The following is a 17492-nucleotide window of genomic DNA, read 5'->3' on the forward strand; positions in this document are numbered from 1 at the left end:
TGGCTTAAATAACTAGAAAACTGGACATTGGGCAACAGTCAGCCCAGGACTGCCATCCCTGGAAGAAGAGGAACAAGTCAAGTGCGCCCTCCTCCCGCTGCCCCAGCTTACTGCCTGCAGAAGCTCCCAGGGCGCAGGACAGAGGGGAAGATACAGGAGAGCCTAGCTCGCTCACTGAGTTGAGGACAGAGATGGGAGTTTTAGAAGACCAAGATGGCTTGTGTTTGTTGGGCAGAGATCCGAGAAGAGGGACTGCACAGAGAGAAGGCTCCAGAGATTGAAAAGGGATCGGAATCTGCACATGTGTCAGAAGAAGCCACCTGGGGCCAGGGAAAGAGCCTCCACAAAGCAATAGACAGAGTACCTGGAGCTCACAGAAGGCTGTCTATGAGTAGAAGGACCTCATGATAAACAGAAACTCATGTAGGCCTCATATGTGTGTGTGTGAATGATATATATATATATATGAATGATATATATGTGTGTACACACACACACACACACACACACACACACAGTGGAGTATTCCTCAGCCATAAAAAATGAAATCTTACCATTTGCAACAACATGGATGGATCTAGAGGGTATTATGCTAAGTGAAATAAGTCAGAAAGAGAAAGACAAATACATATGATCTCATTTGTATGTGGAATTTGAAAAGCAAAACAATGAAAACAGACTCATAGGTAAAGAGAGTAAGCAGGTGGTTGCCAGAGGAGGTGGGGTGGAAGTAGGGGGTGAAATACACAAAGGTGATGGAGAGCTACAACCCTCCAGTTATGTAATAAATAAACCACAGGGTATAATATAGAGCATAAAGAATATGGTCAGTAATGTTGTGATAACTTTGTATGGGAGCAGATGGTTACTAGATTTACCACGGTGGTCATTTCATAATGTATGCAAGTGTCAAATCACTATGTGGTACACCTGAAACTAACATAATACTCTACATCAACTATATTTCAATTTTTGAAAAGATTACCATCATGCAAAGAAGCAGGGAAACATGACACATGATAAGGACCATAACCACTCACTTGAAACTGACCCAGAACTGATACAGATGTTAGAGTTAGACTATAGTGGTTGTTTTCCCAAATTTGATGAGAACTTTAAACACACATATCCAAGGAGCTTGATGAACGCCGAGCAAAAAAAAAAATGAAGAAAACCACACTCAGTCAGGCACATCATATCAAATTGCTGAAGAGTGATAAAGAGAAATTATTAAAATCAGCCCCCTAAAAAAAGTCATATTATCTCAGGGAAGCAAAGATAAGAATGACAGCAAACGTCTGTTCAGAAACTGTGCAACCCAGAAGACAGTTGAACTATGTTTTTAAAGTACTGAAGGAAAAACTGTCAACCTAGAATTCTATACCCAGCGATAATATATTTCAAAACATATCTTTTCAATAAAACATACGAAAGCTTATGAACATCCAAAAGTAAAATTTGGAATTGGAGAAAGGCCTTTATAAGCAAGATTAAAAACCCAAAAGGCATAAAGAAAAAAAGATGAACAGATTTGACTACATAAAATGTTTTAATTCCATATGGTAAAAATACCATAAATTGTTAACAGATAGTGATCTTGCAGCATATATAAAGCATACATAGTGGGCAGAGAGTTACTATCCCTAATACAGGAAGAACTATAAATCAACAAGTGAAGAGCCAACAACTCAGTAGGAAAGGCTGGGAAATGACCTAAGCAAACAGTTTGCAGAACAACTACATATGACCAAGAAACAGAAAAAAATGTTCAAGCTCCAGTGAATACTAAAATGAGATTTTTCTTTTTAATCACTAGATCGACAAAGATAAAAAGATTAGTAACACCCTATATGGGGAGTGTATAGGGAAGACACATTTATGCGTTGTTTGTTGGAATGTAGATTGTTGGGTTGTTTTTCTTTTTTTGAGGACAATTTGGAGGTACCTGTCAAAATGTAAAATGCACATAACCTCTGACCAGCTGTCTCACTTCTATGAATCTGTCCTGAATAAATACTCAGCTGTGCCCATGGATAAACACACAAGGGCTAATACTCCGCAGCATGATTTATAATAGCAAAAAACTGGGAAACTTCTTACTTATTTATTTTTAGTGGAGGTACTGGGGATTGAACCTGGGACCTTGTGCATGCTAAGCATGTGCTCTACCACTGAGCTGTACCCTCCCCTCTTGGAAAACTTCTTAATGTTCATCCTTACGGAATGGTTAAATAGATGCTAATGCAGTCATGAAAAAGGAAAGTCCACAATATCATGTAATTTGATCTATTAAAAAAACTGGCCTTACACATTCATAAATACCCTCACACAGTATATTTGACTATAAATGCATAGAAGAAAGGAGGAAACACGGATACCAAACTATTAAAAAGCAGGTACTCTTTGGGAAGTTAGAATTTGAAGGTGTGAGGTAGGAGAGGAGGATCTTCATGATTTACTTTTACATTTGTTTTATTGTTTGAATTTTTAAGAATTAGTAAATAACTTAAAATTTCGTATAACTAAAGTTTTTAATGTATCGGTAAGTTAAAATGAGAAAAGCTAAAGTTAAAATGTAGTTGATAAAAAGGCAACCTTTTAAGTTAGTTTCTGAAGCATTATTATAGTTTTTAATTAATATTTTCAAATTTATTCAGCTCTCTTCTTCTTGAAATGTTAATGCTTTAGAATTGACTAGATGCCGTTTACTTAATTAGAACCAAAATTTTACTTGTTAAACTGGTCAGAAATTTGTGCTGGCTGTAGTAGAAATGTGCAAATAACTGCATTACTCAGACTTGCAGCGAGTTATGGTCAGTTTGTAAACATTCTCTGCAGCCTTCATAGTTGTAAAGCATCAGTCTCTCTCTTCACTCCAGTCACCGATGATTCATTCTTAAAGTTACGAAATCTCCTTCTTGGTCTTGAGGAATTGATTTCTTTTTTTTTGAATAATTACTAATGGGTATATTTACTGCTCACTTCTACTATGTTAAATTTACAGAGATTTAGAAACTCAGTAGGAAATAAAAATAATAACACATTTCAGAATTAAAGGAAAATTAATTTCCACTTTCTTCAAGGGGTTTTGGTCAAGAAGTGTTCCTTAGCTCCTCTTGGCCGGCAGCAATGTGGTGACTCCCTGAGTCACCCGCTTGGAACTGGCAAGTGTAGGAGCAACAGGCATCATCTTCCATCTTCTGGGCATCAGGAAAAATGTAATCTCTTGTCCCTCTTGTGGTCTTCTTAATAGATAATTAGAATGCTTTCACGGAAGTTTTCATTTTTACTTTAAAAATGTACATTACATGTTTATTTTAATATATCATCCCAGTGACATACACTGCATAGTAGTAATCAACCAGAAGACAGGATGAAAAATGTAACACCAAGAGGGAGATTCTTAAATGGCTATGTTTTCTCCTTGAGTGTTCTCTAGTCTAACGTTCTTTAAATAACTATTGAGGCGGTAGGTGTTATGCCATGTAAGCAGTGATACATTCACCCCATGCTGTCATCTCACCCCCTGAAATCTATTTACTGTGTAGATTTTCTATTTGTGGCCCAAGAGAGAAAATTTAGATCTAATTTCCTGTCTTAATTATGCATCCACATGACCAAAGTTGGGTTTTCACCAGCCACTGTTTGATGATTTCACCTCCGGTGAAAATGAATGTTTTTATGGTGGGAAAAAACTTAGACCAAGGTCATAGTTAATCTTGCTGGGTACTGAGGCCTGAAGGCTGTGTGTGGTGCAGTATCTGAACCAAAGCTGATCCTCAGGTATCTCCTGGGGGTGCCCTGGTCACTCTCAGGAGCATCACTGAAATTGAAGGGGAAAAAACACCCTTGAAATTGTCCCTGGGGAATCCCTGACACAAACCCAGCAAGATTCACCATCCAAGACAATGTGAATGTACTAATGCCACTGAATTGCACACTTGGAAATGGGTAAAATGGTAAATTTTCCATTATGTATATTTTATCACAATGAAAACATTTTTTTTAAAGAATCACACCATCCACTTTCTAAAAGCATTTCCCTAGAGACCCCAGACCCCAGCATACCCTAAAGGTTAACCTGTCAAGTGACAGTTTGACCCAGGTTTGGGAAAGACAGGAAAGGAACGTTGAGACGCCCTTTCTGCCTCTTCAGCTGAAATGGAATGAATCCTGCAGCACTAACACCAGGCGGCAGTGAGGGGACTAGTGGCTGTTGAGTTTTCTTCTGCTGGGTTTGCTGATGGTAATGACAGTAAGAGGGGTGGGGACAACACCCACAGCAGCTGCCCGGTTTTGAACCTACTGAGTCCCAGGCACCATATTTAGAGCTGCTCGTTCATTATCTTTTATTTTTTTAAGTTTCATTTTTCTAAATCTGTTTTTTATTTTTATACAAATTTTCAAGATTACTTTCCATTAACATTTATTACAAAATATTGGCTGTATTACCCATGTAGTACAATACATCCTTCACCTGTCTTACACCCAATAGTTTGTGCCTCCCACTTGCCCCCACCCCTACGTTGTCCCCCTGCCCACTGGTGACCACTAGTTTGTTCTCTGTATCTATGAGTCTGCTTTTTTCAGTTATATTTCCTAGTTTGTTGTATTTTCTAGATTTCACATATAAGTGATACTATACGGCATGTCTTTCTCTGTCTGACTTATTTCACTTAGCATAATGCCCTCCGAGTCTATTCATGTTGCTGCAGATGGCAAAATTTTGTTCTTTTTCATGGCTGAGTAGTATTCCATTGTGGAATATATATGTGTGTGTGTATACACACACACACACAAACCACATCTTCTTTATCCATTCATCTGGTGATGGACACTAGAACATTATTTGATACCATATACAAAATTAAACTCAAAATGGACTAAAGACCTAAATGTAAGACTGGATGCTATAAAACTCCTAGAAGAAAACAGAGGCACAACACTCTTTGGCATAAATCTGCAATTTGGTTGGAGGTGAGGGGTGGGATCTATCCCCTAAAGTAAACGAAATAAAAGCAAAAATAAACAAATGGGATGGAATTAAACTGAAAAGCTTTCACACAGAAAGGAAACCATTGATGAAAGAAAAAAAGACAGCCTACTAAATGGGAGAAAATATTTCCAAATGATATGACTAATAAGGGATTAATATCCAGCATATATAAACAGCACATACAACTCAACATCCAAAAAACGTGATTTAAAAATGGGCAGAAGAACGAAATAAACATTTTTCCAAAGAGGAAATGCAGATGACCAACAGGCACATGAAAAGATGCTTAGCATCACTAATTGTTGGAGACATGCAGATCAGAACCACAATGAGAAAACCTCACATCTGTCAGAGCGTCCATCATCAAAAAGACCATGAATAACAGACAGTGACGAGGATGTGGAGAGAAGGGAACCCTCCTACACTGTTGATGGGAATGTAAGTTGGTGCAGCCACTGCAGAAAACCGTATGGGGGTTTCTCAAAACACTAAAAATAGAACTACCATATGACCCAGCAATTCCACTCCTGGATATATAACCAAAAACACTAATTTGAAAAGATACATGCACCCCAATGTTCATAGCAGCATTATTTACAGTAGCCAAGATATGGAAGCAACCTGAGTGTCATTTTCTCATCTAACCCTCTTATCCATTCTCTGGGGTGTTCACTAACGATATCTGCTATTTGCAGGTGAAGAAGCAGGTTCAGAGAATTAAGGTGATTTGTCCACGGACGGGTCAGAACTGGGGTTTACATTTAAGGGGTTTGACTCCAGAGCCCGCGCTTCTCACAGCTGGTCATAGTCCGAGAGGGAGCTCCTGTGCACGGATATTGGTGCCTTAAGCTCAGTCACTTAGTTGTCCAACAGACATTTACCAAGCTCTGGTTCAGGCCCAAGGCCAGGAAGGTGGGAATAGTTAAAATACTCAGGTTAAAGTCCCTGCTCTTGAGGACACTAAAGTGCAAGAGTTTGATAGTAACTGAATCATCACTGAAATCCAGAAGTTGGGGCCAGAACTTGTGTTCGCCTTGAAGACCACATTGACCAGCGATGGAACCCTCTGCCTGAGGCTGTCCTGCAGTAAAAGCCACTTGCTGCCAATACAGCCCCAAGGCTGGGGTACAGGGTGCCCTTTTAGGGAGCTCAGAATGCTTTTACCAGCATTTCTGCAGTGTCTACCCCTTAGGCGGGGAAGGAGACGCACAGCGCAGCTAATTGGGGGGGGGTGGGGGAGGGGGAGGGGTGGCAGTAACTCAGCCCTTTTCAGTCATCAGCTTCCATTAGCAGGTGGGTCCTTAATAGTCAAATGCATTAGACCGAGAGGGAACTTGTGGAGCTCATTCAGCACCCTTCCATCTGCCCCAAACAGGGGGGCTTGTCTCCTCAAACCCACCCTGTCCAGAGGGCCCTCTCGATCCATACAAACAGCGTGAAGAGGAAGAGGGGAGCTCTGTGTGAGCAAGATGCCAGAAGCTGGTTTAAGACAAATCTCCCTCAAACATGACATTGTTATTAACTGATGTATTCATCACAGGCCCCTAGCAGCACCCCAACATGCGCGTTATAAAAGGGGCACATCACACATCTCCAGGAGCACTGTTTTCACTGTGGGCTCAGGATTGGCCAGTTCGGAGTGAGGCAGAAGCTACCTGCGGTCCTGAAGTGCCTGAGGACCTGCATACAGACGGGAGTGATGTGTGAACGCTCTCTGCACAAGTTCTGTGTAGCATCCACTTTCTCCTCAGTAGTACCTCTGCCAGTACTGGCATCTGGTGTTTCCAAGGTTCCCACATCTTTTCCAGGGTCCCTCTAGCTGCAGGGTGTCTTCCCTTGGCATTGTAACAGCATTCTGCTAGTCTGTCTGTGAACCAGTGTCCGAGGGAAAGCAATCTCTTCGAATCATTCTTCATCTACCCCCGTCTTGTAACAGTATTCTACTTACATCCTCCCCTTCACACAAACCATTCTCAGATTTCTGAATGTAAAATAATTTTCCTCTTCGCTTTTAGTCGTTTAAAATTGGCCTATTAACAAATAGCCATTGCAGTTATTATTAATTACTCTTAATTGTGGAGATTCCTCAGACACTCCGCTCAACAGATAATTATTTTTAGTGTCAGAAGTTGGAAGGAACCGTGCTAGGCACTGCGGGGGATCCTACGGGAGCTTCAGTCACTAATACCACCACAGGAATACTCTTCTGACCTCTCAGGATACAACAGAGGGCAGATCACAAACACGGGAGGTACAGAAATAGTACGCTGCCTCGTTGGAGTTGGAGAGGGTGTGGCTGAAAAGGAAGGGGGGCGTCTGGGGGAGGACTATCCTGCAGGAGTGTAGGACATAGAAGTGTGGGGACGAGGGTGTGAGAAGGCTGGAGGACTGGGGGGCTTGCTTGTCAGAAAGGGATAATGGAGACATGAACCATGGCCTGCTCTCACTGGTCCCTAGGCACCGGAAGAGCAGCCTCTAAGGGTGTGCTGTGAACAGAGCTGTGTCCCCCCAAAACTCACACACGGAAGCCCCGACCCTCATGGGACTGTTTGGAGTTGGGGCCAATAAGGGGGTAATTCAAGTGAGATGAGATAGTAAGGGTGGAGCCCTGATCTAATGGATTAGCATCCTTGTAAGAAGAGACAGCAGAGAGCTCGCTCTTTCTTTCTCTGCCCTGGGAGGATGCAGGGGGAGGTGGCTGGCTGTCCACCGGCCAGGAGGAGAATCCGTTGAGTTAGAATGTTGATATAAACACTCCGCATCAGGTACAAGTCTCAGGGGACTACGGTGTTAACCAGACCCCAATTCCCCCAGTTTACTTGAGACACAACACTATCCACTGGCCTCAAAGGAGGATCTGGGGTTTGTTTTATTTCAGATCTTAGGCGGAAGGGCAGGACGTGACCTCTCTCCTGCTGTCACTTACTCCTCACAGGACGCCAGCATTGGGGAGGGCTCGTGGTGAACACCTGTTTAACTGAATTCAGATGTCACTGTTATCTAGGCACAAGGTCACGACGGCCTGAACAGGGAAGGTCACCAAGGAGAGGTTTTGGGTTCGGAATCCCTGCTTTTCCAGGGACTCCATCATTGGGCCAGTAGCACAGAGACCGCAGCCCCCGTGTGGGCGTTCCCCCTCTGCAGCGCACTGTCTGCACAACCAGGAATTCAGGTCCTCTTCCTTATGACTAGGGTCTGGATCACTGTATCTTATCCTATAAGAATTTTTTTACAAATTATACTTTTGCACTTATAATAATATAAGGTCTTGTGGTATCTCCATTCACTGACTGCATCTCTCCATCGGTTTTCACCACATGAAGGTGAGCATAGTATGAAGTGCTCTTCAACTAGCATTCAAGGCTTTGAACATGCAGCTGTGGCCATAAATCATCCAGAAAAACACTGCCCTTGAGGCTGACTAAAATTCTAGAAGCCTGCTTTCCTCTATTTCTTGCTATTTTCAGCCATTTCAGGTTTTTTGTTTTGTTTTTACTTTTTGGGGGGGAGTGGGGTGGTATTAGATTTATTTATTTATTTCTAGAGGAGGTACTGGGGATTGAACCCAGGACCTCGTGCATGCTGATCATGCCCTCTACCACTTGAGCTACACCCCCCCCAGCCAGCCTTTTAACCACCCACGCATTTAATGTTACCATAGAGTCAGTCTTCTCACAGCAAAATGAATTTTCCCAAATGTATTGGTAGTATTTTCCACTACTGTAAACCTTAAATGTTTAAGTGTAAAGAAAAAAGTTATTTATTTTCTGAATTTTAATAGACATTTTCTTGTTGATTCATAATCAGCTTGATTGTATCCACCCTATTACAATCCACATTGTAAGACCCTAGTCTTACAGATAAAGCTGAAGATGATTTCAGTGGGGAAATGCTCTGTTTTGTTTCAGTCATAAAGTTAGCATATGGACGAAGATAACAAAATCAATAAATCACTTGACATGTTTCCATTATTAACAGAGCTCAGAATGCTCTCTACATCTCCTTTTTATGGAATGATAGAAGCCTTTGGTCACACTTTAATAAATCAAAATGCTGGGTCAAGAAGCAATGATATTATAAATGTTACACTTACAACCTTTTTAAACAAATAAAAAAGGATAGCTGCCTGTGGGCCTGGAGTGAAGTAGTTTCACATCACGGATCACTGTCTAAGTGTCTTCAGTTTCTTGGCAAAGTCCCTTGTTTGCTGGTAGCCGTAAGCATGGGGTCTTTGTTTTGGTCAGTAATTTTCAATCTGCCGTTTGCATGAGCAAACTGACATAGCTCTGAAAGTGAATTGTACATTAACCATTCAAAACTGGACACTTGTTTCTGAAGGAAATGGTTTGGTTTTCTCAGTGCCTCTGTTCTGTTCTTTTTTTTCCCCCAATCATTGACAATATTTCTTTGGATTTTTTTGTACATGAGAAGGCTTTCTCAGAACTGTACCAGACAAGACAAGGGGACCTCAAAAATAAACAAGGAAAGAAAGCCAATTAGAATTGTTGAAATTGTGCCAGTGTTAAAAACCAGTCGATCCTAGACTTAAGATGAAACCACCATTACATACGTTCATTGTTTATATGAAGTTAAGGATTTACCCTTGAAAGACGTAATGCACACTTACTGTTTAGAATTTTATCCTTTATGCCACTCAAATGGCTTAACCACATATATCTCAGAATCCAGCATTTCTTCCTCTGTACCATCAAAATGTGTATTTTAAATTCACTCATAAAAACCCCACATAATTTTAAAACAAATGCCAACATTCTCTAATTCTGGCATAGCACAGAGTTGGTATGTTCTGTAAAATTATTCCTTTCTTTACCCATCAGTGATATAGTCTTACATATAGTTCATAGAATTGATGGAATTCAACTTCCTAATCATTCACTCGATTTTCCAAAGATAAAGAGCCTAGCAGACATCATCCGTAGCTTTCTTCAGAGGCCGGTTCTCCATCCTTTATTAGCAAGTTACTCTGTCACTGTATTTCTCTGCCCCCTTGTCCACACACAAGGCTTAAATAGTCTTCCTTGGAGTTTATAGGGCTCTGACAAATTCCATTAGAAAGTCAGTCTAGCTTTTTGCTTCTCTTGACAGCAACACAGTAGGTCAGCCTGTGTCTGAGAGGAGCATGTCAAAATGACCGTCTTACTGCATTTCTCATTGTGCTTCTCTGGGGTGATACCCCTTGAAGGTTATATTGTAGATCGTCTTATCAAAGGCATGTCAACAACAGTACCCGGGCAAGAGTTGGTTCCACCTAATGAGATATGTCCTCCAAAGCCACTAACTGCTTGATGCCCTGACAGAACCCAGTTGCCTAAATACTTGACCGTGACTTCAGGCTGCTCTCAGACTTACCATGTCTGATCTGCTCATTCATTCTCAGACCTCAAAAGTACATTGCTTAATAGCTTCTATTCTCTAAGTGTAGAATAAAAGCCCGGATAAATGCAAGCATGCAAACAGCATTTCACTTTATTATTGCTGCTCGTCTGCCTCACACTTGTATACCCCTGAGCAGACACAGACACACAGACGTATCTAAAAGTGTTGTACATACATGTTTTCAGTGGGATACCTGAGTCTCAGACTTACTTAAAAGCTGTCTGTCAAATGAGTCTGGACTGTGATGTTTGGACAATCCTGAAATCAAATTGTGTCTAAGAAAAGGCGGTTCAGGCTACCAACTCATCAGCAGGTTGTCCCTGACGTGGACTCACCTGTGTTCAGTTTATAGCCTTTCATCCTGAACCTAACTTGTAGTTTAGGGTAGGTGGGTGTACCACGTATGACATGGTTCCCTAGCATCCGGCAGCTGGCTGTTGCTTGTCCAAAATGACCATTTTGTTTTGCCTGTTTCAGCACTTCTGTTCCCTAAAATCTGCTCATCTACTTATTATTTATTGACCAGTTCAACTGCTGAAACCAAGTTTTTATAGACATCTTCCTTCCCACGATAAGTTAAGGACCGTTTCCTGAGAAATTCTAATGCTAACAGTCAAGCCATCAGAAATCTGAAGTCTCAACACAAGAAGAACGTGGTGATTTGCAGGAGGCAGGAGCTGAACCTATTCCAACTCCTTGGACTTCAGTTCTGACAGATGAAAAATAACCAGCTAATGAAGATAAGCCCTAAAGGTTTATTCCTATGTTGTCCCTAGAGAAACAGTTGTTCATTTTTAGTTTGGTCTAGAACTTGATTACAAACGGAAGGTTGGCTTGTTAGTACAACCACGCGCCTTCTGAGGGATCCAAGTGCATTTGATTAAGCATTTAACATCACTCCCGAGGCAGGCAGTCCCAAAGAGCCACTGGGCATGGGAGACGTTAAACATTTGTTTTTTTGCCCTGTAATCAACCTTAACCATGACCTGTCACCCCAACGCTAGATGACCTGGGGCCTTTGTGTGTCAGGTATCATGTTCTAGAGACTTGAACTTAGTACCAATGAGAATTAGATTTAAATTACTAAGCTAATTTTCATTTCCGATTTTAAACAAAATTTAAATCAGAGCTAGTCATGTTTAACTAACACCAGCAGCCCTGTCTGTCTTGCCATGAATAGTTTATACAGCTTTCCTTGTTTTTTGTTTTTTTTTTTGGTACAATGTTGAAGCAAGGACAAAAACATCTACTTGTCACTCCAATAAGAATTTTAAAGCCTGTTAAAATATTTAACATGAGTTGATACCACAATAGCTTGGCACCGTGTATCTTAGAAATCACCTCTAATTAAGTTCAGTGCTGAAGCTTAATTCTTTTGTTATCTTTCTAGAAATAGTTCTTCAATATTATTTTGATTTATCACTGATTTTTAGGATTATCCTAGACTTTAAATATGTAAAGCCTTATAGGCGACTGCTAGACCTAATTTGCAAGTGAAAACAGTCGTTGTTCATGCGGAGAGTAGATGTGTTTTCACTTAGTGGCGGGAAGGCTGTTCTGTGTCCGTCTCAAGATCCCCACCCCCGCCCCATCTATGTATTAATACAGAGCTAGAAGTCTCTCCTCCTGTGCTGAGCACTTTGTATTTTCTCTAATGATTTTGTCTTTAAAGCTCTTATCCTTGTGTTTTATCTGGAAGCATAAAAAATTTTTTTGAAAAATTCAATAAATTTAAAATGAATAATTTAGGGATATAAGCAAGAATCCTCACTAAATGTATTCTAGAATGGAAATATTGGCAAATAGATAAAAGATAAAAGTAAAAGAGACATCCGTTCTATTAATTGTATGTGCCACAAAGAGTCATTGAGGTGTATTTTCCATTGGGCTGTATATTTTATGTGGTTTTTCTAAACCTCAGTAAGACAGTATAGCATATATCAGTGACAAAAGTTTGCTTAATGGCCTCTGGCAGAATGAAGCAAAACTTAACAGGTTTAGAAGATTGATTTAACCTTAAAAAAATGTGTATCTTTAAAATAATCCCATTCGTAAAAACAATCTCAGTGTGTGTGCGTGTGTGTGTGTGTGTGTGTGAAGAATGCTTATTTAAACAAGGAAGACATCGTAGGTACAAACGGTACCTAATTTGCAAGTGGAAATGTAACTGTTCATGCGGATGTGAGTACGTTCCATTTAGGGGCAGTGGGTCTATTCGTTGCCACCACCCCCCTCCCCGGAAAAAACAGCTCTAGGTGTATAATCACTATGCAAATCTAGTCAGCATATTTACACTGGAAACAAATGTAGACAATCATAGAAAAATAGGTGGAGATGTTTTAAGCATTCATTAAATCTTTCAGGGCAAGGGGATAAATTAAACTTTATAAAGCTGCTGTAAAAATAACTATTTTGGAATTTAAATGCAGTTGTGTAATTTACTGCTTGTTACAGGATTCAGTTTTAACACCCAAATTTCACCCCCCAAAAATACTTCAAATGAGGCCCTGCATCTGAGCACCTGTGACTCTGCCGCCCACACAAGCACTGAGAAATTAGGGTCTCAGCAGATCCCATTTCATGCATGATCAGGAGTGGCGTGTCAATTTTCCAAAAAGAATCCTCTGGTTCAAACAGTCCTAAATAAATATGGTGCTGGTTACAGCTCTGTCAGCATCCTCCCCCGGGTGGAAAGCATTGTCTCTTCCACCCATTAGCGGTTTGCAGGATCAGAGCCCGGAAGCCAGCTTTCTACAACCTGTTTCCTCACTTTGAATGATGTATCTTGGAGAAGGAGTTAAAGTGGTATATATAGTACGAATGTTACAGTGTCGTTTGCAAAGCTAAAGCATCAAGGAGGGTCAGATCTTCATGAAGAAAGACTACTGCAGCCTAGCTACCTGAGAAGTAATCATCACAGCCAGGCTTATGAGAAGGGGTGGCAAGGATAGGGTCATGTGTCACACACTGTGCAGGGTCCCTTGGAGCGGCAGAGTAGATGGTAGCTTTCAGCGATTTGCTTTGAAAAACCCCAAATCCGTCCTAGTCAAAAAACAGAACTATGTTATACACATACTCCTTTGTTTCAATGTTTTTGTGTGTTAGTTTTGTTTCTCTGTGCTAAGTGCTGTCTCCAGACTTCTCTTTGAAAATCTATATAGCTCCGGAAAAGATGGCCCGTGAGGTGACAGTCACATTGAGATCAGATATATGATCATTTATTTCCTCTGGGAGAGAAAGATCTGGGAGTGTCAGGAAGGGGAAATAAATGCTCCAGGAAAAAAGCCAGCTGGGGAGGGAGGCAATCAGACAGAAGCTGGGTTTTCCCTGCACTGCAGAGTGGCCAGGCAGGCAGTTAGAGAGAGGCCAGTTCTGTGCATTATTGCACACTTACAAAGAGTGGCAGAGTTGGAGAGTTTTGATGGAGGTCCTTGTTCCAAAGTAGGCCTGACATTTTTTTAACATGAGAGAGGCTCACGGCCATGCTGGGAAGCCTTGAGGTGAAAGGGTCAGCAGGTTACTGGGGCCAGTGCAGCAGGGCTTGTTAGGGGTCATCAAAGGCCTCGGGGAGCAGCAGCCGCCGAGGCTGGGGTTTCCACCCTCTGGAGGATGTAGGGGCCATCTAGCTCCGGAGAAGGTGGCTTAACTCTGAAATAGTTCAAAATCCAGTTTAAAATGCGGATTAGAAAAATCCCACAATGAGCAATTTGATCTCTTTTCCCCTTTCACATATGGGACAAGATGATTCTGCCTGAGCAGTTCGATATTATTTTGAAGTCGATGTGCACGCAGTTACTCTGATAAGTGCTCTGCCATGTCTTTTCTCTCCTCCTTTCTGTGTTTTAAGAGCCCCCCTCATGAGATCAGTGGCTTCTGTTTTCTTCGTCCTCCGAGATGGGTCTCCCCAGGGAAGACTAGAATGACCCTGTAGACAGACCCAGGTGTTGCCAGGAGTTATTGCTCATGAGACTGTCACTGTGGAAACCACTTCATACTGATGCATTGTTTGAATACATAAGCCAGCACTTTACACTTTCTGAGCATCCAGTTTTTAATCAAAAATCTTCCTTTGTGAATAGTAATTTCACACTAGTCTATGTAATAGTGTTCTCTCACCTTGTCTGCCTCTTTTGAAAACTTTTCCTCCAGAAACAGTAAGAACTAACGAGAAGGCAGAACATTTGAAAATCTCTTATTGAAGATAAAAGTATGATTAAGATATAGAAAAAGTCATTTAATGGGTAGAAACCATCTGGGACATCAGGTGGGTTATTGGCAAAGAAGCATTTTTATGCATAGTTGGCCTTGCCACTGGCATCTCATGGTGGGGGAGAGGGGACAGTGAGAAGCAGAAGGTTCTAAAAGAGGGACCTTGTTTGACTAGGTTTGTGTCTTTAGACTAAAGCTTAAGTTCGTTTGGGAGTGGAAAGACTGAGACAGGGAGATGTTCGAGAAGGTATTTTGATGGTTCAGGTAAGAGATGACAGAGGCCATGAGGTGGATGAGGGGAGGAGCCAAAAGATATTTGAGAATCAGAATCCCCAGGACTTGGTTTCCTAACCACTATGACACCATCACTAGTGACTGTGTGAACTTGACTGTGCCTGGTCTCTCACAAATTTTCAGGCCAGTCTTGGTGAGCAAGAAGGATGCACTGCAAGATCAGTGAATATCATTGAGTCAATTCATGGTACCCAGGGAATCAATCCTCCTGTCACCAATACCCCATTTTCTGCTAGCAGAAAAATGGGAAACAGTGTTCACAATTTACCACCTATGACGTATTAGACTTTGTTTGAGATCAGAAGAATACAGTAAGAGTTTGAATCCTAGAAATAGACCTGCCCACTTGGCTGAAGCAGAAGTAGGGGAGAAGCACTATATATAGTTTGGTCTACTGGTGGAACATGTTTCCCAAGGGAAGTTCAAGTTTACGCATGATGCCAGTAAAACAGGGAGTAACTGAATACAACTAAATATAAGAATCCTAAAGAATTTAGACTATACTGCAAAGTTACAGTGATCAAAACAGTATGGTACTGGCACAAAAGCAGACACATAATTGAATGGAACAGAACAGAGAGCCCAGAAATAAACCCACACACTTATGGTCAATTAATCTACAGCAAAGAAGGCAAGAATATACAATGGAGAAAAGACAGTGCTGGGAAAACTGGACAGCTACCTGTAAAAGACTGAAGTTAGAACATTCTCTAACACCACATACAAATATAAACTCAAAATTGGTTAAAGACCTAAATGTAAGACCAGAAACCGTAAAACTCCTGGAAGAAAACATAGGCAGATCACCCTTTGACATAAATCTTTTAGCAATATTTTTTTTTGGATCTGTCTCCTACAGCAAAGGAAATAAATGCAAAAAAAAAAAAACCCAACAAATTGGACCTACTTAAATTTAAAAGCTTTTGCACAGTGAAGGAAACCATCCATAAGTTAGAAAGACAACCTACTAAAGGGGAGAAAATATTTCCAAATGATAATGACTGATAAAGGGTTAGTATCCAACACATATAAACAGCTCATACAACTCAGTATCAAAAAAATAAACAAATAATCCAATTAAAAATGAGCAGAAGACCTAAATAGACATTCTCCAAAGAAGACATACAGATAGTCAACAGACATGTGAAAAGATGTTCAATATCACTAATCATCAGGGAAGTGCAAATCTGAACCACAATGAGCTATCACCTCATATATGTCAGAATGGCCATCAAAAGATGTGGAGAAAGGGGAACCCTCATACACTGTTGGTGGGAATGTAAATTGGTGCAGCTACTGTGGAAAACAGTATGGAGGTTCCTCAGAAAACTAAAAGTAGAACTACCATATGACCCAGCAGTCCCACCCTTGGGTATATATCCAAAGAAAGTGAAAACACTAATTCGAAGAGATATATGCACCTCAGTGTTCATAGCAGCATTATTTACAATAGCCAAGATATGAAAGAAACCTAAGTGTCCATCCACAGATGAATGGATAAAGAAGATGTGTATTATATTCAATGGAATATTAATTCAGCCATAAAAAGAATGAAATCTTGCCATTTGCAACAACGTGGATGGACCTGAAGGGTATTATGCTGGGTGAAATAAGTCAGACAGAGAAAGACAGATACTGGATGATATGTGTGGAATCTAAAAAATACAACAAACTAGTGAATATAAGAAAAAAAAACAGACTCAAAGATACTGAGAACAAACTGGTGGTTACCAGTGGGGAGAGGGAGGAGGATGGGCAGGATAGGGGTAGGGTATTAAGAAATGCAAACTATTATGTGTAAAATAAATAAGCTACAAGGACGTATTGTACAGCACAGGGAATACAGTAAATGTTTTCTATAAATGGAGTATAACCTATAAAAATGTGAATCACTGTGTTATACACCTGAAATTTATGTAATATAATCACCATATACCTCAATTTAAAAAAAAATAAGAATTGAAACTTTCAGGGAATAACAGGAGATAGTGGGGAAGCTTGAAGACAAAGCAAGAGGTCAATTATAGGAAATAGATCATATCGTGTGCTTTAGACTCAAAACAGAGATAGCTAAATATTAAATCTCATACACACAAAAAAATTACACCGGGGCTGCCAAACACTGTCTCAAGTTAGTGACGTGGAGAGTTGCTGATCCTATAAGTATAACTGTCATTTAGGCTCAAGCATGGGAGAGAGGAAGGATGTCTAACCAGAAACCTGATACCTCCTACAAACTGAATTCCATCCTGACCAGTGGGGTCTGATTACTTATTATTTTATTTATTATACAAATACTTACTGAATGGTCATCTCCAGTGCCCCAGAAGCTATGCTGTTCTTATGATGTAAGACTGAAAAAGACGGGGGAGGATATAGCTCAATGGTAGAGTGTATGCCTACCATGCTATGAGGTCCTGGGTTCAATCCCCAGTACCTCCACCAAAAAAATAAATAAATGTATTTATTTACCTCCCCCCCAAAAAAAATGAAATTAAAATAAAAGAAGACTGAAAAAGAGGCACTGCCTACCCTGAAGGAAAGGAGGGCATTGGGAGGAGGGGATGAGGGCACAGCCTCAGCCCTAGTCAAAGCC

General features: G+C 40.7%; 1 protein-coding gene and 1 non-coding gene across 4 annotated transcripts in view; both read left to right on the top strand.

Annotated features, from left to right (window-relative positions):
• The window catches only part of UBE2E2 (ubiquitin conjugating enzyme E2 E2), a 325579-nt gene that overhangs the window by 294740 nt on the left and 13347 nt on the right, over positions 1 to 17492 (top strand). The gene's annotated exons all lie outside the window — the stretch shown is intronic.
• On the top strand, positions 17265 to 17338 carry TRNAG-ACC (transfer RNA glycine (anticodon ACC)). The gene has a single exon. It is a non-coding gene; the product is annotated as a tRNA-Gly (tRNA).

This window comes from Vicugna pacos, chromosome 1 (assembly GCF_048564905.1).
Source record: "Vicugna pacos chromosome 1, VicPac4, whole genome shotgun sequence".
In the NCBI taxonomy this organism is placed as follows: Eukaryota; Metazoa; Chordata; class Mammalia; order Artiodactyla; family Camelidae; genus Vicugna; species Vicugna pacos.